General features: G+C 44.7%; 1 protein-coding gene across 1 annotated transcript in view; it reads left to right on the forward strand.

Annotated features, from left to right (window-relative positions):
* The first annotated feature begins 1,828 nt into the window (after positions 1 to 1,828).
* Positions 1,829 to 27,187, forward strand: part of zbtb34 (zinc finger and BTB domain containing 34) — a 46,145-nt gene continuing 20,786 nt past the window's right edge. The window contains exon 1 of the mRNA XM_033049094.1: positions 1,829 to 1,939. The gene's annotated coding sequence lies outside the window, so the exon portion shown is untranslated. The remainder of the gene's footprint in view (positions 1,940 to 27,187) is intronic.

Genomic DNA, 27,187 nt, shown 5'->3' on the forward strand with positions numbered 1-27,187 from the left:
CCGACCCGCAGCTCCGCCGCCGCCGATGCCGAGCCGGTACCGCTGCCGCCGGAATTTAATACAGAGAAATGTGAGGTGTTGCATATTGGGAAGTCCAACGTGGGCAGAGCCTACACAGTGAACGGTAGGACTCTGGGGAATGTTGTAGAGCAGAGGGATCTGGGAGTGCAGGTGCATGGTTCCTTGAAGGTGGAGTCGCAGTTAGATAAGGTAGTCAAAAAAGCTTTTGGCACATTGGCCTTCATCAGACAGAGTATAGAAGTTGGGAAGTCATATTGCAGTTGTATAAGACGTTGGTCAGGCCGCATTTAGAGTATTGTATTCAGTTCTGGGCACCATGTTATAGGAAAGATGTCAAGCTCGAAAGGGTACAGAGAAGATTTACATGAATATTGCCAGGACTAGAGGGTCTGAGCTATAGGGAGAGGTTGAGTAGACTGGGTCTTTAGTCCTTGGAGCAGGGGGGACGAGGGGTGATCCTATTGAGGTGTATAAAATCATAAGGAATAGATTGGGTCGATGCACAGAATCTCTAGCCCAGAGTAGGGGAATCGAGGACCAGAGGACATAGGTTCAAGGTGAAGGGGAAAAGATTTAATGGTGATCTGAGGGGTAACTTTTTCACACAAAGGAGTGGTGGGTGTATGGATTAAGCTACCAGAGGGTGGGACTATCCCAACCTGTAAGAAGCAGTTATACAGGTACATGGATAGGACAGGTTTAGAGGGATATGGGCCAAACACAGGCAGGTGGGACCAGTGTAGCTGGGACATGTTGGCCGGTGTGGGCAAATTGGGCCGAAGGGCCTGTTTCCATGCTGTACCACTCTAATATAACAAACAATATAATAAATGAGGAACAAAAGGGAAGAAAATAAACCCTTCTCCAGGTCGAGAACCTTATCTCTTGTTTTCACACCTCACTGCATATCTCCATATCAGTCTGAAGAAAGGTCTCAACCCGAAACGTCACCTATTCATTCTCGCCAGAATTTCACTACACCTAAAAGTTACTCCAGCATGTCGTGTCTATCTTCAGCCATTGACCTTGGGCTCCATCCAGCTCGGCTCGGGCAGCAACATTTCTCCATTGCCATGAAGTCATATTTCATTCTCCTATCAGGGACACACGACAGTAAACTCTCTTGAATTATATTCTGGGGGACAAGGATGGTGAGAGTCGAGGTAAAAGTTTATTTTCAATCATCATCGTTGCAGACTAAGGAACAAAGTCGGGCTCCAACCTCCACGCCACTCGCCTCTAGTTCCCGGGGGGAGGGTCCAGAGCTAGATTCTTGATTAGTACGGCTGTCATGGGGGGGGTTATGGCCTATTATAGATCAGCCATGATTGAATGGCGGAGGAGACTTGAGGGGCCGAATGGCCTAATTCTGCTATCACATGACCTTTTGACCGTATGAGTTACTCGGCCCATGGATTTCGCCCCATTGAGCGGCTTCGTCCCTCGGCTCGGCTCGGGGCAAACGGCTGTTCTCCACTCGGGCCCTCGGCTCCACTCGGGCTCCGTGCTCCACTCGGGCTCCGTGCTCCACTCGGCTCCGTGCTCCACTCGGGCTCCGTGCTCCACTCGGGCTCCGTGCTCCACTCGGGCTCCGTGCTCCACTCGGGCTCCGTGCTCCACTCGGGCTCCGTGCTCCACTCGGGCTCTGTGCTCCACTCGGGCTCTGTGCTCGGCAGCGACCCCGCTCGGGCGCGGAGCTGCTCTGCTGTCGTCGGGCGGAAGCGTGCGCGGCTTGGAGTTCCGGGTTGCGGCGGGCGGGCGGTTGCTCGGTGGGGAAGAGACAGAGACGGGGGGGGAGGGGGGAGGGGGCAGGGGGCCGACGGAACGGGAGCGGGGGGTGGGCGGGCGGGAGGGGGACCGAGAGGCCGAGGACAGAGAGAGGGAGCACCATGTGAGAGGCGGCCCCGCGGAGCACGGCGTAAGTCCGGGGCTGGAGGGTGGGAGGAGGAGGAGGGCGGGGGTCCGGACACTCACCCCAACCCGACCCGCCCCGACACCACCCGGGTGGAAGTCAACCCCGGGCCCCCTCATCCCTTCTCCCTCCTCCTCCTTTCTCTCCCCTTTTATCACCCCACTCCTCTCCCCCCTAGCTTCTCTCTCTCTACTCCCCCCACCTTCTACCCTCCCCCGCCCACCTCACTCCCTCGTCTTTCCCCGCCCCCCTCTCCCCCACCTCCCCCCTCCCCCCCACCTCCCCTCTCCCTCTCTCTCTGCCCCCCTCCTTCTCCCCCCTCTCCCCCCCCCTCCCCTCTCTCTCCCCCCTCCCCTCTCTCTCCCCCCTCCCCTCTCCCTCCTCCCTCCCCTCGCCCTCTCCCTCCCCCTCCTCCCTCCCCTGCCCTCTCCCTCCCCCCTCCCCTGCCCTCTCCCTCCCCCCTCCCCTGCCCTCTCCCTCCCCCCTCCCCTGCCCTCTCACCTCTCTTCTCCTCCTCTCCCCCCCTCCTCTCTCTCCCCCCTCCTCTCCTCTCTCTCCCCTCCCCTCCCTCCTCTCCTCCTCTCTCCCCCCTCTCCTCCTCTCTCTCCCCCCTCCCCTCCTCTCTCTCCCCCCTCCCCTCCTCTCTCTCCCCCCTCCCCTCCTCTCTCTCCCCCCTCCCCTCCTCTCCTCTCCCCCCTCCCCTCCTCTCTCCTCCCCCCCTGGTTTTAATGTTACAAGCATGGTTGTGCAATCAGGCAATATTAATCCTACTTTCTTCCACTGGTGTCCACGTCATGGATACTAAAATGTGGACGCAAGGAGCTGCAGATACCAACAATATGCTGGAGTAACTCAGCGGTAGAAAGGTCCCGATCTGAAACGTAACCTTTTCATGTTCTCCAGAGATGCTGCCTGACCCACTGAGTTACTCCAGCACTTTGTGTCTTTTTTTGTTGTTGTAAATCAGCATCTGCAGTTCATTATGCTCCAATCGTGTTAAGTGGCATCTCTTGTAGGGACATAGATAATCGGCAGAGATACAAAATGCTGGAGTGACTCAGTGGGACAGGCAGCATCTCTGGAGAGGAATAGATAGTTGATGTTTCAGACCAAAGAGGTTTGGAGTTGGGACTTGTCTTCAATCTGAAGCGGGGGCCCCAACCGAAATGTTGCCTACCCACGTCCTTCAAAGATGCTTCCTGACTCGCTGAGTGATTCCAGCACATATCTTTCTGTAAACCACCATCGACAGTTCCTTGTGCTAACAACGCCAAAGTACATGTGTTTGCTGTGTATGCTTGCTTGCCAATACAAAAGTTAATTTTCAATCTGTCCGACCGCATTGTGTTCTTGGAGACGCAAGAAAGTGCAGAAACTGGAGAAAACTGTGCTGGAGTAACTCAGCGGGGCAGGCAGTATCTCTGGAGGGAATGGAGAGTTGACGTTTGGGGTTAGACCCTACTTCAGACTTATTGCAATGGGGGGGGGGGGGCAGAAAGTTGGAAGAGAGCAGTGGGCGTGACGGTGTGTATGTGTCTGTATGCATACGTGCGTACACAGAAGTTAATTTTTAATCTGCTGGTCTGCATTATATTCTTGCAGAGCACAATGAACTGCAGATGCTGGGATTTTGAGTGAACCGCAATGTGCTGGAGTAACTTGTAGTGTGTTCTTTTTCTACTTTGCCATGTTAGAATTATTTAAATTACCATCAACAATTGCGAGTCCAATAACAAAACACATTGTCCATGACACGCTCTTGCCCTCCTTGAGGGAAACGTTGGTAGTTAGACTTTACATATAAATGTAAATAGTCGTGTACCGCATAATATAAACTATTTAAATTATACTATTTATAATTATTTCCCGGAAACTTTGATGTGTCCTTCAGAAATCCTCAAGCTGTGTGGTTGAAAACAAATCGTATAATCTATTCTGAAAACACCACATCTGTTGGTAAACCTGTTTTACAAAACGGGTGAAGTTTCAGATGTTTTACTCGCAGAATGAATTGAGGCATTTTGAGCGTGAAAACTACTGCGTCTTGCATTTTAAAACGGGTCGTAACGGCCCGCGATAAAACCAGTCTCTAAAATACCTTTAAGATATTTCATGAAATCCCATTTTACCCCAGCCATTGAAAGACGCTTTAATTTAGGTAAACGACCGACTTAGGGGTTGGGCAGAATAATTGATTTCCCCCATTACTTCATGGCAGGAAAAAAAATCACTTTTTTGCGCTTTCGACGATATGTTTGCATTTTTGTAGTTGGGTGTACGTCCGCGTAATCTTTATGTCTCAAAGAAAAGTTCATGGTGAAATTCCAACGCATGTTGCAATTTGCGATTTACCACTGTGTTACGTTTTTTGAATCAACATCCTTCCTTCCCGCACTTTTCCCATTGCATTTTTGAAGCCTGGGAAATTTAATGTTGAGGATACATTGTTTCATCATGAAAGGCAAGATATGTAAACAGAAAATAACCTCAAAGCCGATGAAGCTTTATTGTTTCGATTTGAAGGCCCTTTCGTGTCTCAAACACTTGTCAGCAAATTTGTTTTTTTTTAAATTTAAGCTGATGGCAACTTCAAAATAGATACATGTGAAATAGTTCTTTCCCTTTGACCTCTAGCGTGTTCTTGTACTTTTTTTTGTTTTTGGTCCAGGAAATAAATGAGTAGTTAGTCACAAAATACAGCACAGAAGCAGGCTCCTTATCAGCTGCAGATTCAAACGCCGTTTGGTGAAAGGTGTCTTCATCAGATTCCCTCTAAACTTGTAGGAAGGAACTTCTGTCTCTGTGTCCCTGTGTCCCTCTCGAACCAAAGCGTCACCCATTCCTTTTTTCGGGTTTTGGCCCGAAACGTTGCCTATTTCCTTCGCTCCATAGATGCTGCTGCACCCGCTGAGTTTCTCCAGCACTTTTGTCTACTTTCCAGAGCTGCTGCTTGACTCCTGCATTTTGTGTCTATCTTCCATCTAAACCTACACCTTATCTTTACTCTTTGCGTTTTACGCATTACCTCCCCCTTTGACTCCATCCAAGGACCCAAGCAGTCTTTCCAGGTGAGGCTGAGGTTCACCCGCACCTCCTCCAACCTCATCTATTACATCCGCTGCTCGAGGTGTCAACGGCTCTACATCGATGAGACCAAGCGCAGGCTTGGCGATCGCTTCGCCCAACACCTCCGCACAGTTCGCATTTACCAACCTGATCTCCCGGTGGCTCAGCACTTCAACTCCCCCTCCCATTCCGTATCCGACCTTTCTGTCCTGGGCCTCCTCCATGGCCAGAGTGAGTCCCACCGCGAATTGGAGGAGCAGCACCTTATATTTCGCTTGGGTAGCGGTTTGAACATTGACCTCCAATTTCAGGTAGTCCTTGCTTTCTCCCTCCTTCCTTTCCCCTTCCCAGCTCTCCCACAGCCCACTGTCTCCGCCTCTTTATTCTTCCCGCCCCCACCCCCACATCCGTGTGAAGAACGGTCTCGACCCGAAACATCACCTATTCCTTTACTCCATAGATGCTGCCTCACCTGCTGAGTTTCTCCAGCATTTTTGTCTACCCTCGATTTTTCCAGCATCTGCAGTTCTTTCTTAAACCTTACCTTGAACCTATGCCCTCTGATTTTATACACATTTGCCATGGTGGAAAGCTTCTCACTATCTACCTTATAGTTAACAGGGTACACTATGTTTAGTTCTGAGATACAACATGGGAACAGGCCATTCAGCCCACCGAGTTCCTGCCGACCACCAATCACCCCTTCACACGATTTCTACATTATCCCACTTTTTCCAACCACTCACCACACACGAGGGACAATTTTCTGAGGCCAATTAACCTACAAATCAGCAAATGCCCCAACCCTGAGCCCTGTGGTACACCACAGGTCACAAGCTTCCCATCCTCAAAACCGCCCCCTACCATTGCTTTCGATCACTGGTCTAGTTTGCCAACTTTCCCTCGCGCACATTAGCTCAAATAAATCCAGCAGTTGCTGAAAATCTGAAATCTAAAAAAAGCAAAGTACAGGAAATACTCAGCAGATCAGGTTGTATGTGTGGAACAACACAAAATTAAGATCAGATGAAAGGCTTAATTTGCTGCCAGCTTCTGCAGCTGGGAAGTAAAGTCTGTTTCTCTTCCCAGTGTTTTTTTTGGCATTTTCTGCTACTATCTCTTCGGCTCTAACCTTTTGAACGAGAGTCCCATGTAGCATTTTGCCAAAAGCTTTATCAAAGTCTGTGTAGACTGCGTCAACCATTATATGATTCAATCAGATTATTCCACGCTTGTATCTGCTTGTGCTTTCCTCTGCTTTGTGATAGCTACTTCAAATCACGTTTGCCCTTTATTGTATGAAAGGATAGTTCAGCTCAGAGGGTGGACTTCAATTTCTCGATCGAGCCTTTAAGCCCAGCCTGTTAGTTTTATTCTCTTCAAAAGGCTCAGCGTTACACCAGGTGATGCATTTTTTGCAATCATAAACTCAGCACAGCAGCTTGCAGCTCCATTTTACCTGGTACAAGGCATGATGTGACTTGTTTATTTGCAAACAAGATCTTTTTGATTTACTGCACGTCCATGATCACACATAATAGTTTAATAATAGAGAGCTGCGGTTTTGTTTAAGGCACTACTTTGATTAACTTCAGATGTTACAGCTATTTAAGCCCTATTGATATTTCTATTGCAAGCGGCTTAAAATATGCAATTACAATCCACCAGACATCTGTGTTTTATCTTTTTTTTAAATACTAGACTTTTGCATGTTAATCTAATTAGATTCTTTATCTTGTACTTCTTGTAAGTTCCACTATTTAATTCAAGAAGGAACTGCAGATGCTGGTTTAAACCGAAGATAGACACAAAACTGGAGTAACTCAGCAGGACGGGACGGGCAGCATCTCTGGAGAGAAAGAATAGGTGATGTTTCGGGTTGAGACCTTCCAGTGGCATTCTTAGATTTGCCATTGCTTTAGATCTTCAGAAAATATGAACATTTATTGTGAATTGATGGACACAAAATGCTGGAGCGAATGGGCGGCAAGATGGCGCAGTGGTAGATTTGCTGCTTTACAGCGCCATAGACCCGGGTTCGATCCTGACTACGGGTGCTGTCTGTAAGGAGTTTGTACGTTCTCCCCATGACCTTCAAGGGTTTTCTCTGGGATCTCCGGTTTCTTCCCGCACTCCAAAGACATACAGGTTTGTAGGTTAATTGGCTTTGGTAAAATTGTCCCTAGTGTGTGTAGGATGGTGTTAATGAGCAGGGATCGCTGGTTGGTGTGGATTTGATGGGCCAAAGGGCCTGTTTCTGTGTTGTATCTCTAAACTAAACTAAACTCAGCAGGTCAGGCAGCATCTCCTGAGATGCTGCCCGACCAGCTGAGTTACTCCAGCATTTTGTGTCTATCTTCGGTAACCAGCACCTGCAGTTCCTTGCCACTCATTTCATCTTCACCGCTGCGATATCTCCTCATGACATGCCTACTTTGAAGAAATTCTCTCTGCGACGGGAGTTTTGCAGCACCCCCTCTTGCAGCTCCCCCTTCTGTGATTCCTCCTGCTCTCTGGTTCTACGACCACATTTTAACCTGAACTCGCTACCACAGCCATGTTGAGAACCTGCCTGACCCCGTAGAGTTACTCCAGTATTTTGTGTATCTTCGGTAACTAGCACCTGCAGTTCTACTCATTTATTTTGCATTGCCGGAGCTCTGCTTTTAGCTTTTTTTAGTTTATAGAGAGAGTGCAGTAACAGGCCTTTGGCCCACCGAGTGTGCTGACCAATGATCTCCACACTACACACACAAGAGACAATTTACAATTTTACCAAGCCACTTATTCTACAAACTTGTATGTCTTTTGAGTGTGGGAGGAAACCAGAGCACATGGGGGGGAAACTGAAGCAGGTCATAATGCCCAAACTCCGTACAGACAGCAACCGCAGTCAGGATCGTCAGTTCTGTTGCGTAGGCTTTTGTTCTTGATTTTCCTCACGCGTGTCTGGCATCGGTGCTCAAGATGAGTTGCCGTGTGAACGTTGCTGCTTCTCTGGTGAAAATACGTTTGATTCTTCCGATGCTGGCAGCTCCTGTGCAGTTCTTGCTGTTAAACCGCAGTGTGGTATTGATAGAGGTCAAAATGTGTAAGAAAGAACTGCAGATGCTGGTTTAAGTCAAAGGTAGACACAAAATGCTGGGGTAACTCAGCGGGTGAGGCAGCATCTCTGGAGAGAAGGAATGGGCGACATTTCGGGTCGAGACCCTTCTTCAGACTGATGTCAGGAGAGTTGGCGGGACAAAGATAGAATGTAGTCGGAGACAGTAAGAATAGTGGGGAAAAGGGGAAGGGGATGGAGAGGGAAAACAAGGGATGTCTAAAGTTAGAGAAGTCAATGTTCATACTGCTGGGGTGTAAACTACCCAAGCAAAATATGAGTTGCTGTTCCTCCAATTTGTGCTGGGCCTCACTCTGACAATGGAGGAGGCCCAGGACAGAAAGGTCAGATTGGGAATGGGAAGGGGAGTTGAAGTGCTGAGAAACCTAGAGATCAGGTTGGTTGAAGCGGACTGAGCGGAGTTGTTCAGCGAAAAGATCGCGGAGCCTGCGTTTGGTCTCGCCGATGTAGAGAAGTCGACACCTGGAACAGCGGATACAGTAGATGAGGTTGGAAGAGGTGCAAGTGAACCTCTGCCTCATCTGGAAAGACTGTTTGGGTCCAAGGATGGAGTCGAGGGGGGAGGTAAAGGGACACGTGTTGCATCTCCTGCGGTTGCAGGGGAAAGTACCTGGGGAGGGGGTGGTTTGGATGGGATGGGACGAGTTGTCCAGGGATGTTTTGGAGGGAACGGTCTCTGCGGAAAGCAGAAAGGGGTGGAGATGGCCAGTAGTGGGATCCTGTTGGATATTTTTTCAGTGAGTTCTGCATGGGTGCAAGAAGTAGCACCAATGCAGTCGCCAATGTTGTGGCTGTAGAGTTCGGGGATAGGGCCAGTGTACGCCTGGAACAGGGATTGTTCGACGTACCCTACAAAGAGGCAGGCATAGCTAGAGCCCATGCGAGTGCCCATAGCTACGCCTTGGATTTGGGGGAAGTGGGTAATTCTGTCCTGGGCCTCCTCCATTATCAGAGTGAGGCCCAGCGCAAGTTGGAGGAACAGCACCTCATATTTTGCTTGGGTAGTTTACACCCCAGTGGTATGAACATTGACTTCTCTAACTTCAGACAGCCCTTGCTTTCTCTCTCCATCCCCTTCCCTGTTCTCCCACTAATCTTACTGTCTCCGACTACATTCTGTCTTTGTCCCCCCCCCCCCCCCCCCCCCCCCCCCCCCCCGTGACATCAGTCTGAAGAAGGGTCTCGACCCGAAACGTCGCCCATTCTTTCTCTCCATTGATAGAGGTCAGTTGTCCACCCTTCCTTATGAGAGCTTGGTTCATCGAAGGCTGATTGAGAATATCAGGATGTAGAAAGGAACCTATGAAGTTAGAGGTTACGTAAACACGCGTGCCATTACGTAAAATAAGGAGCTGCAGATGCTAGTTTACAAAAAAAAAAGACACAAAGTGATGGGGTAACTCAGTGGGTCAGGAAGCATCTCAGGAGAACATGGGTAGGCGACATTACATTATTTCCCGTTCCAACCCGAAACGTCACCTATCCATGTTTCCCAGGGACATTGCCTGACCAGCTGAGTTACTCCAGCACATTTTGCCTTTACGTGTTTTTTTACACTTGTGATCAGGCATCTTGTTCTATCTGAGCTTCTCACTGTATGGAGATCATAAGTTTGTTAATATGGCATCTTGAATGTAGCTTAACCAAAGTGTTTTACAGGAACATTGGAGAAATGATTTAAAAAAGAGCTGGCATTGGAGCAAACGACCTAGGTTTTAATGAGTATAAGAAGCAACTGCAAATGCTGGTTTGCACCGAAGATAAACTCAAAATGCTGGCGTAACTCAGCGGGCCAGGCAGCATTTCTGGAGAACATCTCCTATTCCTTTTCTCCAGAGATGCTGCCTGACCAGCTAAGTTGCTCCTTCATTTTGTGTCTATCTTGGGTTTTAAGGAGCATCGTCGAGGAAGAAAAGGAAAGGGATTCTAAACCTTACAATTAGTGGCTAAAGTCACAGTCGCTGCCTTCAAAGTTATGCAGTTCAAGTGAGTTGAGAGCAAGAGGAGCGGATACTTTGTTGCTATATGGGGGAGGAAATGAATTGTGCTGTTCCTACAGTTTCACAAGCTGTTTGCTTTAAGAGTAACTGAGGAACCTGTTAAGTTTTTTATTCGACCAAAAGAAGAGATTGTGAATGAACCATGTTGAGTTTCTGTTTGTGATGAAGAAAGTTTTTCTCATTATTATTCCATGACCCATTGGTTAAATACTATGAAATACTTGAAAGTGTCCAGGAAAAAGGATGCATCTACTTATCTGTGGCAAAACTCCCTTCTATTTCACTGGTCCTGATAGTGAAAGATAATTTTCTCTTTCATTTAGTGAATATATAATTTCCTAGCTTCTCTTCTCTCTTTGGACCTTTGCTTAAACATGTTTTCTTTAAAACAAATGCAGTTTGCTGTCGAGTTTGTGCAAGATCAATTTAGTGCCTCTGCCGTATTGCTTCCTTCCCGTTGCTTTTCAAAGGAAGTTTCTCCTGATCTCGTGTTTCTCCTATCTTGCACCTTTTGTCCACAACATCTCAGACTACAGTATTGATCATTGATCGTTTGAGCATTAAACGCCTGACCGCTGCTCTTTCACTCTCTTTCTAGATGATATAGCAGATACCTCTGGTGCTGTTCCTCATCCTTTCAAATGTGTAATTATCTGCCTTGTGTTAGAACGGAAAAGCCCCTTGACTTCTGTACCCTTGCAAGCAAACGCCCATCGCCAGAAACCACTTTTCTCTGCACTTGAACATAATGCCAGTTCCCTGAATAATTACTGACAACTGTGGGTGAACCTTTCCAGTCAGGCTTCCAGCCGTGCCTCGGCACTGATAAGGCTGTAAAGCTACAAATTGCACCCTTTCGTGACATGATCAGGGTGCCCTCTTCTCGTATCATTCCCTACAATTCCAGTTCTGCGGCTGATAATTGCAGTTCTTACCCTGTCCCACTTGCCTCTAGGTTTTCTCCAGAATCTATTCTTGTTTTCTTCAAAAAGTTTCACTTGTGCACTGATCTCTGCCTTTCTTATATGCAATCCTGAATGAACTGTGGGAATAAATGTGGGAATACTGTTCTCCATGGCCACAGTCTCTGGGTGATCCAGAGGGACAACTCTGTAACTTTAAGCCATACATTACCAGTTAGTTAAACTTCAATGATTCCTGTCTCTGCTGCTAACCCACCTATAGACTTTAGCAGTACAACGGGGAGACAGGCCCCTTCGTCTTACCATCCCCGTACACTAGCACTATCCTACGCACTGGGGACAATTTACAATTTTCCCGAAGCCAATTAGCCTACAAACCTGCAAGTCTTTGGAGTGTGGGAGGAAACCGGAGCACCCGGAGAAAACCCACGGGGTCTCAGTCTGCACTAATTGTTTAGTTTAGAGATACAGCGTGGAAACAGGCCCTTCAGCCCACCGGGTCCATGCCGACCAGCGATCCACGCACATTAACACTAATGTAAACGCCCACTAGGGACAATTTTTACATTTACCAAGCTAATTAACCTACAAACCTGTACGTCTTTGGAGTGTGGGAGGAAACCGAAGATCTCGGAGAAAACCCACGCAGGTCACAGGGAGAATGTACAAATTCCATACAGACAGCAACCGTAGTCAGGATCGAACCCGGGTCTCCAGCGCTGCATTCACCCTACCTCTGTATTTGGCTGTCCCAGTGCCCTGCTGGCTAACCTCCAACTGCCCACCCTCTAATTTGAGCCTGTCAAAAACTTTACTGCCTGTATCCTAACTCGCAGCACGTCCTAATTCACTTGTATTTGTTAACCTATATTGGCTACCATCCACAGTCTTTCAATTGTAATTATATGCCTCTGTACGGATCTCTCATTGACCTACAATGTCCTTCAACCCGCTGAGAGCTGCTACTTCCTCTTAATCCAGCCGTGTGTGTGTGTGTGTGTGTGCGTGCTTTTTCTCCTGCCATCATTAGCTATTCCTTCAGTGAACTAGATCTTCAGAATTTGAATTATTCCCTGAAGCCTCTCCCTTTCTCTTGTGAAGATTTATTTATCTGAAAATGCCCCTGTGAAGCTGGAACTTTTACATCCTAAAAACACCGCATAAATTGCAAGCTGCTGTGAAAAACGATATTAATTTGATATTGGTACTGATCATTACTGACATAATTTTGATATTGTGACCTACATAATCTGCTTACTTTTGCAAACTCCAAAATGTAGGTTCAATAGTTTCTTGTCTACATTATACAACACTATTCTAGATATTGTTTTGTAGTTATAATATTGAAATTATTGTACAAGAAACTGGTACATTACGGCATTAATTGGCACAGTATTTTTTTGGTAATATTTCTTCAGTAACTTATTGTTAATCATGTCAATTAAAAAATCTTGCAACATTTATAGCTTGAAACGTTGACGATCAAACAAAATTTAATTAAATTGCATGATAAAACATCAAAAGCGCTTGGTTCCTTATGCGGTGAACTATTGAAGATCCTGCAACTTAAGATAAAATGTCCCACAGAATCTTTCAGAATTCTCCTCAATCTCCTGCATTTGGAAATAGATGGAAACGCTGCAAATTAAGTCCTGTCAGGCAGCAATGTGATGAGGTTAATTATAACAGTGGTGAAGTGTGAAAGCATTGCGAGCCAAGTTCTCTGTCAGCGGTGTGACAGAGAACTTGTGAAAATTAGGTTTGGTGGCAATTTTTATTCGGTAATTGAAGTTAAAGGAGCTGTCCTGCTAAAGAACTTCATCTTTAGAATGTTCCATCGCACTTTACAGCTAGTGAAGTATTTTTGGGAGCATACTTGGTTTAATAATGTAGAAATCTTAACCCTCAATAACAATATGTATAGGAGGGAACTGCAGATGCTGGTTTACACCCAAAATAGACACAAAATGCTGAAGGTTCGATGTGCAGGCTCGAAGGGCCGAATGGCCTACTCCTGCACCTATTTTCTATGTTTCTATGTCTATGTTTCTATGTAACTCATTTTTTAATTGAAGAACTTCCGCATTTTGTGTCTATCCTCAATAACAATAAGTCAGTAACCAAGAGGCTGGGCATCTGATTTAGTTTAGTTCAGAGATACAGCGCAGAAACAGACCCTTCGCCCCCCCCCCGATTCTGCGCTGACCAGTGATCCCTGTTTCAATTGCTCATACTACACACTGAGGCCAATTTACAATTTTTACCAAAGCCAATTAACCTACAAACTTATAGGTCTTTGTAGTGTGGGAGGAAACCGGAGCACCCAGGGAAAACTTAAGCAGTCACAGGGGAGAGGGTACAAACTCCGTACAGACATCACCCATGGTCAGGATCGAGCCCGGGTCTCTGTCGCCGTAAGGCAGCAACTCGACCGCGGCGCCACCTTATGTGGGGTCACAAGTTCAAATCCCACTGAAGAAGATGAGAAATTTAAATTCATTTCAGTTGAATTTAGATCAAAAAGAGTAATGGTGGTCGTGAATCTGTCAGATTATTGTAAGGAAATCTGAAGAATGAAATCTATCCTTGCCTGATCTGGCCTTTCTGAGATTCCAGATCTATGTCAATTTGTTTGATCCTTAACAGTCCTCTGAAATGGACTAACAAGCCACTAGCCTTCAGAGGGATTGGGAAAGGGCATTGAATGCTAGGCAGCCTCTGATCCTCATTGTATGAATGAATAAGCTTATTTTTTTATGATCTGTTTTGGTTGAGGAATAATCTGGTCTCAAATTCTGTTTTGAATAAGCCTAATGAATTTCCACCTGCGTGGCCCAGTGGATCTAATACATTGTTGTTCTCTGAATGGTCTGTGCATCATTCGCTCAACAGCATTGATCATGTCTGAAGTGGGACTTGAATCCACAGACATGTTGACATTGGTGATAGTGTAAACAAGACACTTGATAGCCATGGATTAATTTATAATTCTTTAATTGACAATGGTAACTATTGGTAATCACTCAATTTTATTGTAAATTTCCATAGATTTATCTTCATGTTTTGTATATCATTGCAGCCTAGTCGAGGTAGCTAGGTGCAGAATCTATGTTAAAAATTGCCTGCCTTTGCGTTCTAGAAAATACACCTAGTGGGCAAAACTATTCTATTAGAAGGAGTCACAATATACAGCGTGGAAACAGGCACTTTGACCCAACTTGCCCACAACAACCAACATGTCTTATTTACATGTCCTACCTGCCTGTGTTTGTCCCATATCCCTCTAAACCTGTCCTATCTATGTTCCTGTCTAAATGTTTCTTAAACAATGCGATAGTACCTGCCTCAACTATCTCCTCTGGCAGCACGTTCCATATACCCACCCACCCTTTGTGTGAAAAAGTTACCCCTCAGGTTCCTATTAAATCTTTACACCCTCACCTTAAACCTTTGGTTCTCAATTCCCCTACTCTGGGCAAGGTGTGTTTACCTAATCTATTCCTCTCATGCTTTCCTACACCTCTATAAGATCACCCCTCATCTTCCTGCGCTCCAAGAAATAGAGACTGAAGAAGGGTCCCGACCTGAAATGTACCAATCCATGTTCTCCTGAGATGCTGCCTGACCCGATGAGTTATTCAAACACATATGTCTTTTTGATTAAAATAGAGATTTGTTTGAATTTGACCTTCATTGAAATCAGTGGGCACACTGGACTAATCTCCCCCATCAAGCAAGAGGTGCAGAAGTTTGAAATCGCACTTCTCCTGATTCAGGGACAGTTTCTTCCCAGCTGCTATCAGGAAACTGAACCATGCTATCACCAATTCGACCTCATTGGAGACTTTCGGACGACCTTTCATTGGATTTTACCGGACTTTATCTTGCACTAAACGTTATTCCCTTTATCCTGTATTTGTATACTATGGATGACTTGATTGTAATCATGTATAGTCTTTTTGCTGACTGGATAGCATGCTACAAAAAAGTTTTTCACTCTACCTCGGTACCCATGACAATAATAAACTAAACTAACGCCAAGTTAAGACAGGTTTAGTGGACAGATTCCACAGCTTAAGTGTTGGGAATTCTGATGAGGTTGGTGCTCTTGCTGGACTCCACAATCAGGCCTTTGGTGGAATGCAGTTGTCCTGCCATGTTGCTGTTATGTAGGAGCCCCAAGCGTCAGAGTTATATAAAGATAAGCTGAGGGTGTAAGCAGAACTGGAGAAAAGAGTGTAAAGATGCTGTGGAATCTTGAGGGGAAAAATAATTGCTGGAAGAACGAGGCAGGTTGGGCAGCATCTTTAGTTTAGTTTAGAGAGAGAGAGAGTGTGAAAACAGACCCTTCGACCCACTGAGTCCACACCAACAATCAATTACTCGTACACTAGTTATATCCTACACACTAGGGACAACTAGCGAAAACCGCAGCACCCGGTGAAAACCAGCATGGTCAGAGGGAGAATGTACAAACTCCGTACAGACAGCAGCCACAGTCAGATTCGAACCCGTGTCTTCCGCGCTGTAAGGCAGCAACTCTACCGCTGCACCATGTGGCGCCCTGTGCATCTGTGGGATAATGTGTTGGCTTCAGAATCTTTAAAATTGTCCATCTACTTCCTCCACAGATGATGCCTGATCTGCTGAATACCTTCAGTGCTTTGTATTTTTCTCAGCGGAACTGTTGACTTTAAATCAGAAAATCAGGGCAAGCTATCGGGGTGTAATTTCCAGTTTGAAAGGAAAAAGCTTTTAGTTTTGGCATTCTTTTCATGCTTTTTTAATGGAAAGCTGTGGTGGTATTGGCGTTTGTTATGCAGGAAGTTAACTGGTGTGAAAGATTTTTTTATGTGGCATTGTATTTTGTTCATGTGTTCGATACACCAAAATATTTTCCATTATTGCTGTTTGATCTACTTTCCGGGGAGTGGAAATACTTCCCTGTTGCTCTTTCAGTCGCCCTCCTGGATAGCATTGTTCACCAGAGAGATGAAAAATATTGAGCTCTGCACTTCATTCTAATGCACATCTCAGTATGATTGTTCACAGAGAGATTTGATAGAAATTAAATCCAACAGAGCTTATTCTGTTCCTATTACATTATTTGTTGTTTATATACCGGTAGTGTTATTGTCTAAGGGTTTTGAGTAGGAAGTTCATTTTGTACGAATGTTTTTGTTTTATTGTCACGTGTACCGAGATAGAGTGGAAAATGTTTTATGTGTTAGGTCAAATTATACCATTACAAAACACAAAAGAGAAAATAGTGTAGAAAATAACTGCAGATGCTGGTTTAAATCGAAGGTAGGCACAAAATGCTGGAGTAACTCAGCCGGATAGGCAGCATCTCTGGAGAGAAAGAATGGGTGACATTTCGGGTCGAGACCCTTCTTCCGACTCTTTAGAATATAGTGTTACTCCGACAAAGAAAGAATAGATTTAGAAAAAAAATTCAGGGGCAGCCATGTAAAAGTCTGGAAAATTTACCCGGGACATATTCAAGGTTTGTTCAAGAGTGATATATTGAGGGGTTTTGATTATTAATTGAATATTAAAGAATAAGAATATCCCTGGGTATCAAGTGTCTGAACTTGCTGTTTGCACTATCATCAGTGTCAAGACGTATTTTAGTTTCTTTCCCGGCTGCTGAAAGATCACCAGGGAAGTATTTCCACACCATGGAAAGTAGATCAAAATAAACTAGTTTTTAGTTGTGTGTAGAGATACAGCGTGGAAACAGACCTTTCGGTCCACTGAGTCTGCGCCAAACAGCGATCCCTGTACACTAACACTATCCGACACACTGGGGACAATTTTATCACGCCATTTGACCTACAAACCTGTACGTCTTTGGAGTGTGGGAGGAAACAGGAGCACCCGGAGAAACCCACGTGGTCAGGGGGAGAATGTACAACCTCCGTACAGACAGCACCCATAGTCACGATCGAACCCGGGGCTCTGGTGCTGTGAGGTAGCAAGTCTACCGCTGCATCACCATGTCGCCCTTGTCTGCGTCTGGGTTGAAGCTTTTGTATATTTTACCTGACAGAAGAGGGGAGAACAGAGAATGAGTGGAATGTGAATGGTCCATGATTATGTCTGCCGCTTTCACAAGATAACATGGCTTATAGACGGAGTCAAAGTGGAGGGAAGCTAGTTGCGTGATGGACTTTGCTGCGTTTTCAACTCTACTTCTTGGGGTCTTGGGCAAAGCAGTTGCCACACCAAGCTGTGATGCATCCCGATAGGATGCTTTCTCTGCACATCTCTAGGGATTAGTATGTCATTGGAGACATGCTGAATTTCCTTAGCTTTTTGAGGAAGTAGATTAGTAAGATTGCAGATGATATTCAAGTAGGTCTTTTCTTCAACTGTGGAGATGGTTATCAATATTTACAGCAGGATCTTGATCAGCTGGGAAGTGTGCTGAGGAATGGCAAATGGAGTTTAAGTTAGAGAAGTGTGATGTTTAGCATTTTGGGATGTCAAACCATGTCCGGACCTTCACAGTGAACGGTAGGCCCTGGGAAGTGTAGAGCAGAGAGATTTAGGAGTACAGGTAGCTAGTTCCCTGAAAGTTGTGGTGCAGGTAGATAGGTTGGTAAGGAAGGCTTTTGGCGTGCTGGTCTTGGATCAGTCAAGGAATTGAGTATAGAAGTTGGGATCTAATGTTGCAGTTGTACACGATTTTGATGAGGTCGCACTTGGAGTATTGCGTTCAGTTTTAGTCACCGTGCTACAGAAGAGATGCCATTAAGTTGGAAGGAGTACAGAGAAGATATATGGCAATGTTGCCAGGACCTGAGGGTCTGAGCTGTAGGACGTAGGCCAGGACTTTAATCCTTAGAGTGCGGGAGGCTAATTGGCAATCTTATCGAGGTGCATAAATTCATGAGGGGAATATTTGGGACAGCACAATGGTGTAGCTGGTAGAGACCCAGGTTCAATCCTGACGTTGGATGCTGCTCGGGTGTTGAATGCTGTTCATGTGGTATGCCTGTGTGGAGTTTGCGCGTTCTACTGTGACCATGTGGGTTTCCTCCAGGTGCTCTGGTTTCCTCCCACATCCTAAAGATGTGCGAGTCTCTTGGTTAATTGGCCTCTGCATATTGCCGCTTGTAAGGAATGGATGCGAAAGTGGAATAACATGGAATTGCTTTGAATGGGTGATCAATGGTCGGTGTTTTGATGGGCCGAAGGGCCTGTTTCCATGCTATATCTTCAAATGCTGGAGTAACTCAGCGGGTCAGGCAACATCTCTGGAGAAAAAGGATTGGTAATGTTTCGGGTCGAGACCCTTCTTTATAAGTCTGAAGAAGGGTCTCGACCAGCAACATCACCCATCCTTTGTCACCAGAGATGCTGCCTGAACCGCTGAGTTACCCCATTTGTCATCCTGAAGTTCATGACCAGCTCCTTCATTTTGCGGGCATTGAGAGAGAATTGGTAGCAGGAGCTTCAGCGTGTGAAGTTTGACATCTACTTTCCCATGCCAATGCCAGTGGAGCGTGAGCGAGTGGAGTCCAAGTATTCCAAATGACGAGGAGAAAGGAAACCAGTGAGCTGCATTCCTGTTGATTAGCCACCAGTTGTTGTTTCAGGGTTGTGGCAGGGTCAGCCTGAAAGCAGTGCATTCTGCAACGGCACAGTTTTGGCCAGGAACCAGAAAACCTTGCATTCCAAACTTACAAGAATATATTTAGTCATTGGTGACTTCTAGTTGAGCTGGTTCACTCGGGCTGTGAGAGACTTTGTGCAGAAGGTGCCGTAGTGGGGAAAATGAACTGCGTTTTCGCTGCATTACTGAGCCGTGCAGACCAGGGACAATGCTCTCAATCCTCCACTCGGTTGTCTAATCCCAGTTGACGTGATTCAAGGATCCTAGGAAGGAGAATAAACGGAGATTTGAGCGCTTAATAGTCCACCCAACCTCTTTCATTAAGCAGTCCGCTAATGCTTGCTGCCATTTAGAATGACCATTTTGCTGAGATTTTGCTTCTGATGACACCATAATTAAGGAATCGGTGATTATAGAGGGGCGAGGGAAGTGCCACAGGGGGACAAATTTAGCAATTGTATTGTATCTTAAAATAAAGGACAGGGCAGGCATGCTGGATTCAATTAGATGCTTTCAACTGCCTCTGTGCTCTCTGCACTATTATTCAACATTCCATCCCCCACAGATACCTCCCTGTAAATAAAGTTTGGACAATATATTTTCGTACTTTTTTTAAGAAAAGATGCAGGAATATGCAGTAGGATTTGACTTGGTAATTGTGTATTTTGACAACCGGGTATTATATGAATAATAGTATTCTGGAATAATGTATGGGTCAGAGCAGTGCACATTCACATGACTGTAAAGAATTACATTCATCTCATGCTACATTGCAGACATTACACGTGCTGCTGCATAATTTCTATTCCAAGTTTACAGGTCATAACGCATAACGTTGGGCTGTAGCAGCTACAGTGCCCTCCATAATGTTTTGGACACAGACTCATCATTTAATTATTTGCCTCTGTACTCCACAATTTGAGATTTGTAATAGAAAAAATCACATGTGGTTAAAGTGCACATTGTCAGATTTTAATAAAGGCCATTTTTATACATTTTGGTTTCACCATGTAGAAATTACAGCCAGGTTTATCCATAGTCCCCCCCATTTCAGGGCACCATAACGTTTGGGACACGGCAGTGTCATGTAAATGAAAGTAGTCATGTTTGGTATTTTGTTGCATATCCTTTGCATGCAACGACTGCTTGAAGTCTGCAATTCATGGACATCACCAGTTGCTGGGTGTCTTCTCTGGTGATGCTCTGCCAGGCCTGTATTGCAGCCATCTTTAGCTTATGCTTGTTTTGGGGGCTAGTCCGCTACAGTTTTCTTTTCAGCATATAAAAGGCATGCTCATTTGGGTTCAGATCGCGTGATTGACTTGGCCACTGAAGAATTGATCATTTTTTAGTTTTGAAAAACTCCTTTGTGCTTTAGCAATATGTTTGGGATCATTGTCTTGCTGTAGAATGAACCGCTGGCCAATGAGTTTTGAAGCATTTGTTTGAACTTGAGCAGATAGGATGTGTCTATACACTTCAGAATTCATTATGCTACTACCATCAGCAGTTATATCATCAATGAAGATAATTGAGCCAGTACCTTCAGCAGCCATACATGCCCAGGCCATAACACCCCCATCACCGTGTTTCATAGATATGCTTTAGTATGTTTTGGTGGTATGCTTTGGATCTTGGGCAGTTCCTTCTCCCCTCCATAATTTGCTCTTGCCATCACTCTGATATGTTAATCTTCATCTCATCTGCCCACAAGACCTTTTTCCAAAACTGTGGTTGCTCTTTTAAGTACTTCCAGGCAAGCTGCAACCTGGCCATCCTATTTTTGCGGCTAACCAGTGGTTTGCAACTTGCAGTGCAGCCTCTATTTCTGTTCATGAAGTCCGACAGTGGTCATTGACAAATCCACACCTGACTGCTGAAGAGTGTCGGACAGGTGTTTGGGGATTTTTCTTTATTATAGAAAGAATTCTTCTGTCATCCGGAGATCTTCCTTGGCCTGCCAGTCCCTTTCCGATTAGTAAGCTCACCAGTGCTCTCTTTCTTCTGAATGATGTTCCATACAGTTGATTGTGGTAAGCCTAAAGTTTGGCTGACATCTCTAACAGTTTTATTCTTGTTTCCCAGTCTCATAACGACTTTCATTGTTACAACTTTGGTCCTCATATTGATAAACAGCAATAAAAGTTTCCAAGGGTGATGGAAAGACTGGAGGAAAGTCTAGATGCTGAGAGCTCTCTTATAACCTGCATTAAGGAGGCAATTAAACACACCTAAGCAATTACAAACGCATGTGAAGCCATGTGTCCCAAACATTATGGTGCTCTGAAATGGGGGGGGGACGAGGGACGACTATGTATAAGCACAGCTGTAATTTCTACATGGTGAAACCAAAATGTATAAAAATACCCTTTAATAAAATCTGACAATGTGCACTTTAACCACATGTGATTTTTTCTATTATGAACCTCGTATTGTGGAGTACAGAGGCAAATAAATAAATGATGGGTCTTTGTCCCAAACATTATGGAGGGCACTATATTTGTGCTTAGATTTGTGTGCATGAGAGCATTAGCCTCTAGTTGTAAAGGCCACAGATAAAGGATCCTCTCTTTACGATTGATACATTGCATTTACTTGCAGCCGTCATATAGAATTGACTACAATAGTGGCTTTGTGCATGTAAGTGAAAAGTACCCCATGGTTGTATGTAGAGCATGAATCGTAATATTCAGTCTGTTGTAATCTGTCGTCTTAAGGCTCGCTGTCAAGATGGATGAATAGTAAATATAGCTTAATATCCAAACAAACCCCGAGGTGCCATTTTATTACTGTCTGCAACTGCCACATTTTCATAGAGAGATTTTGGGGGGAGGATTGATGGAGAGGGCAGATTTATAATTGTTCGGCTGTAAAGCACCAAAAAAAAAGACTTCATATTCCTGTCTTTAAAATAAGACAATTCCAGTGAAAATATAACAAAGATACAGAATTACAGAATCGTAAAATGCGGCGCAGGATACAGATGTTAATCAATTTTGCCAAAATTAACTGCAAATCCTAGCTTTTCACTCCGTGACCATGCATTATATTCTTTAGTGCTTTTCAGGTAGAAATCTTAATATCAAATCTTAATAGATTAGATTTGAGATACGATATAGATACAGGGTCTTTGGCCCAGTGAGTCCACACTGACCATCAATCACCCGTCCACACTAGTTCTGCGTGTTAGAAGGAACTGTAGATGCTGGTTTATACCGAAGATGGCCGTAAAATGCTGGAATAACTCAGCAGGTCGGGCAGTATCTCTGAAAATAAAGGACCAGGTGGGTTTTGGGTCAGAGCCCTTCTTCAGACTGAAAGATGGGGGAGGATTCCTTTTCTCCGGAGATACTGCCTGACCCATTGAGATATTCCAGCATTTTGTGTCTATCACACTAGTTCTATGTTATCCCACTTTCCCATCCCTACCCACAAGGGTTAGTTTACCAAGACCAATTAATCTACTAACCCGCACGTTTTTGGGATGTGAGAGGAAACCGGAGCACCCAGAGGAAACCCACATGGCCATCAGAGAACGTGCAGACTCCACACAGACAGCACCCGAGGTCAGGGTCTCTGGCCCTATGAGACAGTGGCTCTACCCGCTGCTCCACTCTGCCGCTACGTGGGGAGGTGGAGGAAATTCTACTTTCCGCTATCGTTTTTGCAAATTATTTTAAGTCTGCAGCCTTGCATGCCTTTGGATTTCCTTTCTGTTAACTTTTATGTCAAAGTATTCTGGAAAACTTTGAAGTCACCGATTTAATAGCATCAATAAACTCCGGCAGATGGAAAGGAAAAAGCGGTGCTGTTTGGTGCCATGGGAGAGACTATTTCATTGCCTTGTGTTAGCTGACAGCACTGTTGTTGATTTTTCCTCGAAGATCCAACCGCATCTAATGCAAAGCTTTGCCCCCCTCAATGCCTTCGCAAACTTAGCGGTGCAGCAAAATGTTAAAAAAGTCCCAAAATCTTAAAGTTGTGAACAAAATAAAATGCTTTGAAAGTGGCATGGTGGAGCAGCAGTAGAGTTGCTGCCTCACAGCGCCAGAGACTCGGATACGATCCTGACTAGGGGTGCTGTCAGTACAGAGTTTGCACGTTCTCCCTTTGACTGCATGGGTTTTCTCCGGGTGCTCTGGTTTCCTCCCACATTACAAAGATGCAGGTTAATTGGCTTCTGTAAATTGTCCCTAGTTTGTAGGATCGAACTGGTGTACAGGTGATCGTTGGGCTGAAGTGCCTGTTTCCACATGGTGTCTCTAAAATAAAAAAACAAAACTGATAAAAATTAAGTTGTCTTGAGAATTCTCTTGCCACATTTTTGGTCAATCATTTTGCTGTCATATTTGTGTCAACATGTAACTTTGTAAATTGTCATTTGTCAATTCTTTCCCCATTTAGTTGTGATGTGTCGAGTGTACCAGAGCGCATTGATCTGTTTGCAGAGTTTTGAAGTTGTTTCTGAAGTTCTTTTCCTTTCATTTCTTCCATAATATTTTGTGGGCCATGCTACTGTTTACCAGCCTATTTGTTTTAAAGGAAACTATGGTTAACTAGAGAAGAAAAAAGACAAAATAGTAGTGGAGGAATGGACTGAATACTTAGCTTTTGTTTTATAACCTTGAGGCATAAACGGGAATGAGAAGGCTCAAGAGAAGATTATAGACAAGGAGATAATGAAAGACACTGGCAAGACCACGATGTAATGGCGCCACAGTGGCGCAGCTGGTAGACCGTGCTGCGTCACATCGCCAGAGACCCAAATTCAACCTGCATCCTGACCTTGTGTAGGGTTTGCACGTTCTACCGGTGACTGCTCTGGTTTCCTCCAGCATCCCAGATGTGCGGGTTTGTATGTTAATTGACCTCCTTAAAATTGCCCCGAGTGTGTGGGGAGTGGATGAGAAAGTGGGATAACACAGTACTAGTGTGAACGGGTGGGCTATTGTTGGTCGCCGTGCACTCAGTGAGCTGAAGAGCCTGTTTCCACGCTGTGTATATCTAAACTAAAAAGGCACTTTATCCCACTGATTTGCATGCTTGGAATGTTTGGAGATTTTTGACCATCCTTCGTCCATCCTTTGAAATGCAAATCGAGTCAAATATCTGCCTATGTAACAGCTCTGCTTTTAAAACTGGAATAAAGCGGGTAATTACAGACCCGTTCAGACCAACGTAAATACTTTATAAGCTTCCAGGGGCCAGAACCTGAAACCAAATTAATATGTGGAAGCATGAGTTAATGAAGGACAGCTGTCAGGAATTTGTAAACAGAAGGTTGCATTCTTCTTACTACATAGAGCTCTTTGCAGAAGTAACAAATTACATCCACAAAATGATGCTGCAGTCTCAAAAATCATTTGATCACCTTGTGGCAGAAAGTGCTAGGCTTTAAAAGGGATTCTTGCGACAGGGTGAGAGAAAGCTTGGTTTGAAGTGAAGGAAAAGGTTTGTTAATGAATGACATCTGGATTGGAGCATTATAAGTAGTGACGGCAGTCGTCATTAATCCCAGGTTAGTGTCGGAGCTGCCATTTTGATTACGAAAATATTCTTTGAAATGGAATGCCACGAATGTTTGCAATACAATTAGCATTTCAAAAGGGACAAATATGTGACTTGGGTTGTACATGCACGCACGAGTTCGGAGCTTGGGGACACAATGAAATTTAGTGCATGGAAATGAGATGAGATATTTGAGAGGTAGGAGGAATCATTAACCTAATTGTAAAGACAATGTGAGAGAGGCTGAGAAACCTGGCGATCAGGTCATAGAGTCTCCCAGAGTGGAAACAAGCCCTTTGGCCCAACATGGCCAACATGTCCCAACTCTACTAGTCCCACCTGCCTGCGTTTAGCCCATAGCCCTCTAACCTAGTACTATCCATGTGCCTGTCTTAATTGTTTCTTCAATGTTGGGATAATCCCAGCCTCAACTACCTCCTCTGGTAGCTCGTTCCATACACCCACCACTCTTTGTGTGAAAAATTTACCCCTCTGGTTCCTATTAAATCTTTTCCCCCCTCACCTTAAATAAATGGTGCCAGAATCTTTAAAAGTAGCAGCACCAAGTAGGCTTTTCCCCCCAAAAAAATAATTTAATCAACAGTGCAGTGGGTGCATCTGAGCCTCAAAGGCCTCTCCCACTTAGGCATTGTTTTAAGGCGCCTACCGGCGACTAGGCTGTCGCCACACGATCGCCAGGGTGTCACCTGTATGGTCGTGAGTCGTCTCCTCAGTCACCAAAAAAAAAGAGTCGTATCGTCTTTCTGGTTGCCGCTGGATTTTGAAGTGTTCAAAACCTTTCGGCGACCATGGGCTCATCGTAGCTTGTCTGCTCCTGACGTAGGTGCTGTTGTAGGTTGTCGCCAGGATGACATAGATTGTCGCCAGGTGACGTAGGTTGTCGCTGGTGCTGACTTTGGTGAATTCCATTGTCGTAGTTGCCGGCAGTCGCTTAAAAAACCGCCTAGTCGGACAGGCCCTTAACACAAAACCTGAGCAGGTAACTGTTTTCCCATTGAAGTTCCAGTTTTAGTTGCCCTACTTTATGAAGGATGTCAAGCCCATAGAGATAATACTGGTGTCTTTTTATGTGACAAGGACGTTAGTAAAACTGAGAAAATTAAGGGGTGGAATAAAAGTGCTCAAAATCTTAATTTAAAAAAATTGGGGGAAATATTTCTACTCATTGTCATACAGGCACCGTGCTCCTCTTTCTGATTTGATCAACAAGCAAAGTAATTGGGAACATTTTTCATGCGAAAACTTGAGAATTGAGGAAGAATAGTGGGCGCATACTGGTGGCACGGTGGCGCAGCGGTAGAATTGCTGTCTTACAGCGCCAGAGACTCAGGTTTGATCCTGACTAAGGGTACTGTCTGTACAGAGTTTGTACGTTCTCCCCGTGACCTGGATGGGTTTTCACCATGATCTCTGGTTTCCTCCCACACTCCAAAGAAGTACAGGTTTGTACGTTAATTGGCATGGTAATATTGTAAATAGTCCCTAGTGTGTTTAGGATAGTGTTGGTATGTGGGGATCACTGATCGGCACGAATTCAGTGGGCTGAATGGCTTGTTTCCGCTCTGTACCTGTAAACTAAACTACTGCTGTTATGCCACTGAGTAGTAATTTTAAGAATAAAATTGTAAAAGACCAATAACCTTATCCAGATAGACACAAAAAGCTGGAGAAACTCTGAGTCAGACAGCGTCTCTGGAGAAAAGGAATAGGTGACGTATTGGGTTGAGACCCTTCTTCTGACACATTTCTCCAGAGATGCTGTCTGACCCGCTGAGTTACTGCAGCTTTTTGTGTCTATCTTCAGTTTAAACCAACACCTGTAGTTCTTTCCTTGTTATAATATATAAGAAACAAACTTGAAAAGACTGGCAATAATTAGAATTGAGATCAGTTGTTGGGTGAAATGTTGCAAGTATTTTGAAAACAAATGTTAGGAAGCTTGGAGAAAGGACAGAAATTGGATTAAATGCAGAAATTATCAGAGGATTGGTAAGAGCAGTCATGAATGAATGGCTCACCATGAGCTGCGAAATTGGAATCTTGCAAAGACATTATTTCTTTCAAGAAAGCTTGGATTTACTTCAATGTTAAAAAGAAAGTCAGGACTGGATGCCATCTTAAAACCCAGACTTGGCATCACTTCAGTAGTTTTCATTGAACATTAGAAATTTTCTTTTTATGAAGATAGCACTTCAAAAGCCACTTTGCTGCATCCATTTCATTTCATGAACCTAAATATTATTTTTTTCTTGTGACTGATTTCTGGAAAATAAATTATGTATTCCAAAAGTTTGATAGGTTTTTTGATTTGGCGAATCCTTATTTTTGCATTTAGTTTGTGCATTTATTATCTTGCCACTCTTTCGTTAAGTTCAATGTCAAATTGCAATAGTTAAGAATGGAATTAAGCCAGTTAAAAGATGGTAGCTTTACTTGACTACCGATTTATTTCAAAGTGAAGTTTTTTTTGCTTCTGCCCCTCGTGATAAATTAGTCTTTTAATCCATATTAGTGGTTATTTTATTGGCCATTGAAATGTTTTTGTTTTATTTCAACACAGTAGGAAAGAAGTTGTTAAGCTGGGAAGGGTACAGAGATGGTACACAAAATTGCTGGGGAAACTCAGCGGGTGCAGCAGCATCTATGGAGCGAAGGAAATAGGCGACGTTTCGGGCCAAAACCCTTCTTCAGACTGGGTACAGAGATGATTTACGAGGATGTTGCCAGGACTCGAGGGCCTGAGGTACAGCGAGAGGTTGAGCAGGCCAGGCGGATAAGGGATGTACAAGATCATGAGAGGAATAGATAGGGTGAATGCATAGTCTTTAGACATTTACATGGATTGGACAGGTTCAGAGGGATATGGGCCAAATGCAGGCAAGTGGAACTAGTGTAGATGGTGCCTGTTGGTCAGTGTGGGCAAGTTGGGCCGAAGGGCCTGTTTCCATGCTGTATGACTCTGACTGTGAGTTGTGATACTTCCTGTTGGGT

Source organism: Amblyraja radiata, chromosome 32 (genome assembly GCF_010909765.2).
Source record: "Amblyraja radiata isolate CabotCenter1 chromosome 32, sAmbRad1.1.pri, whole genome shotgun sequence".
Classification (NCBI taxonomy): Eukaryota; Metazoa; Chordata; class Chondrichthyes; order Rajiformes; family Rajidae; genus Amblyraja; species Amblyraja radiata.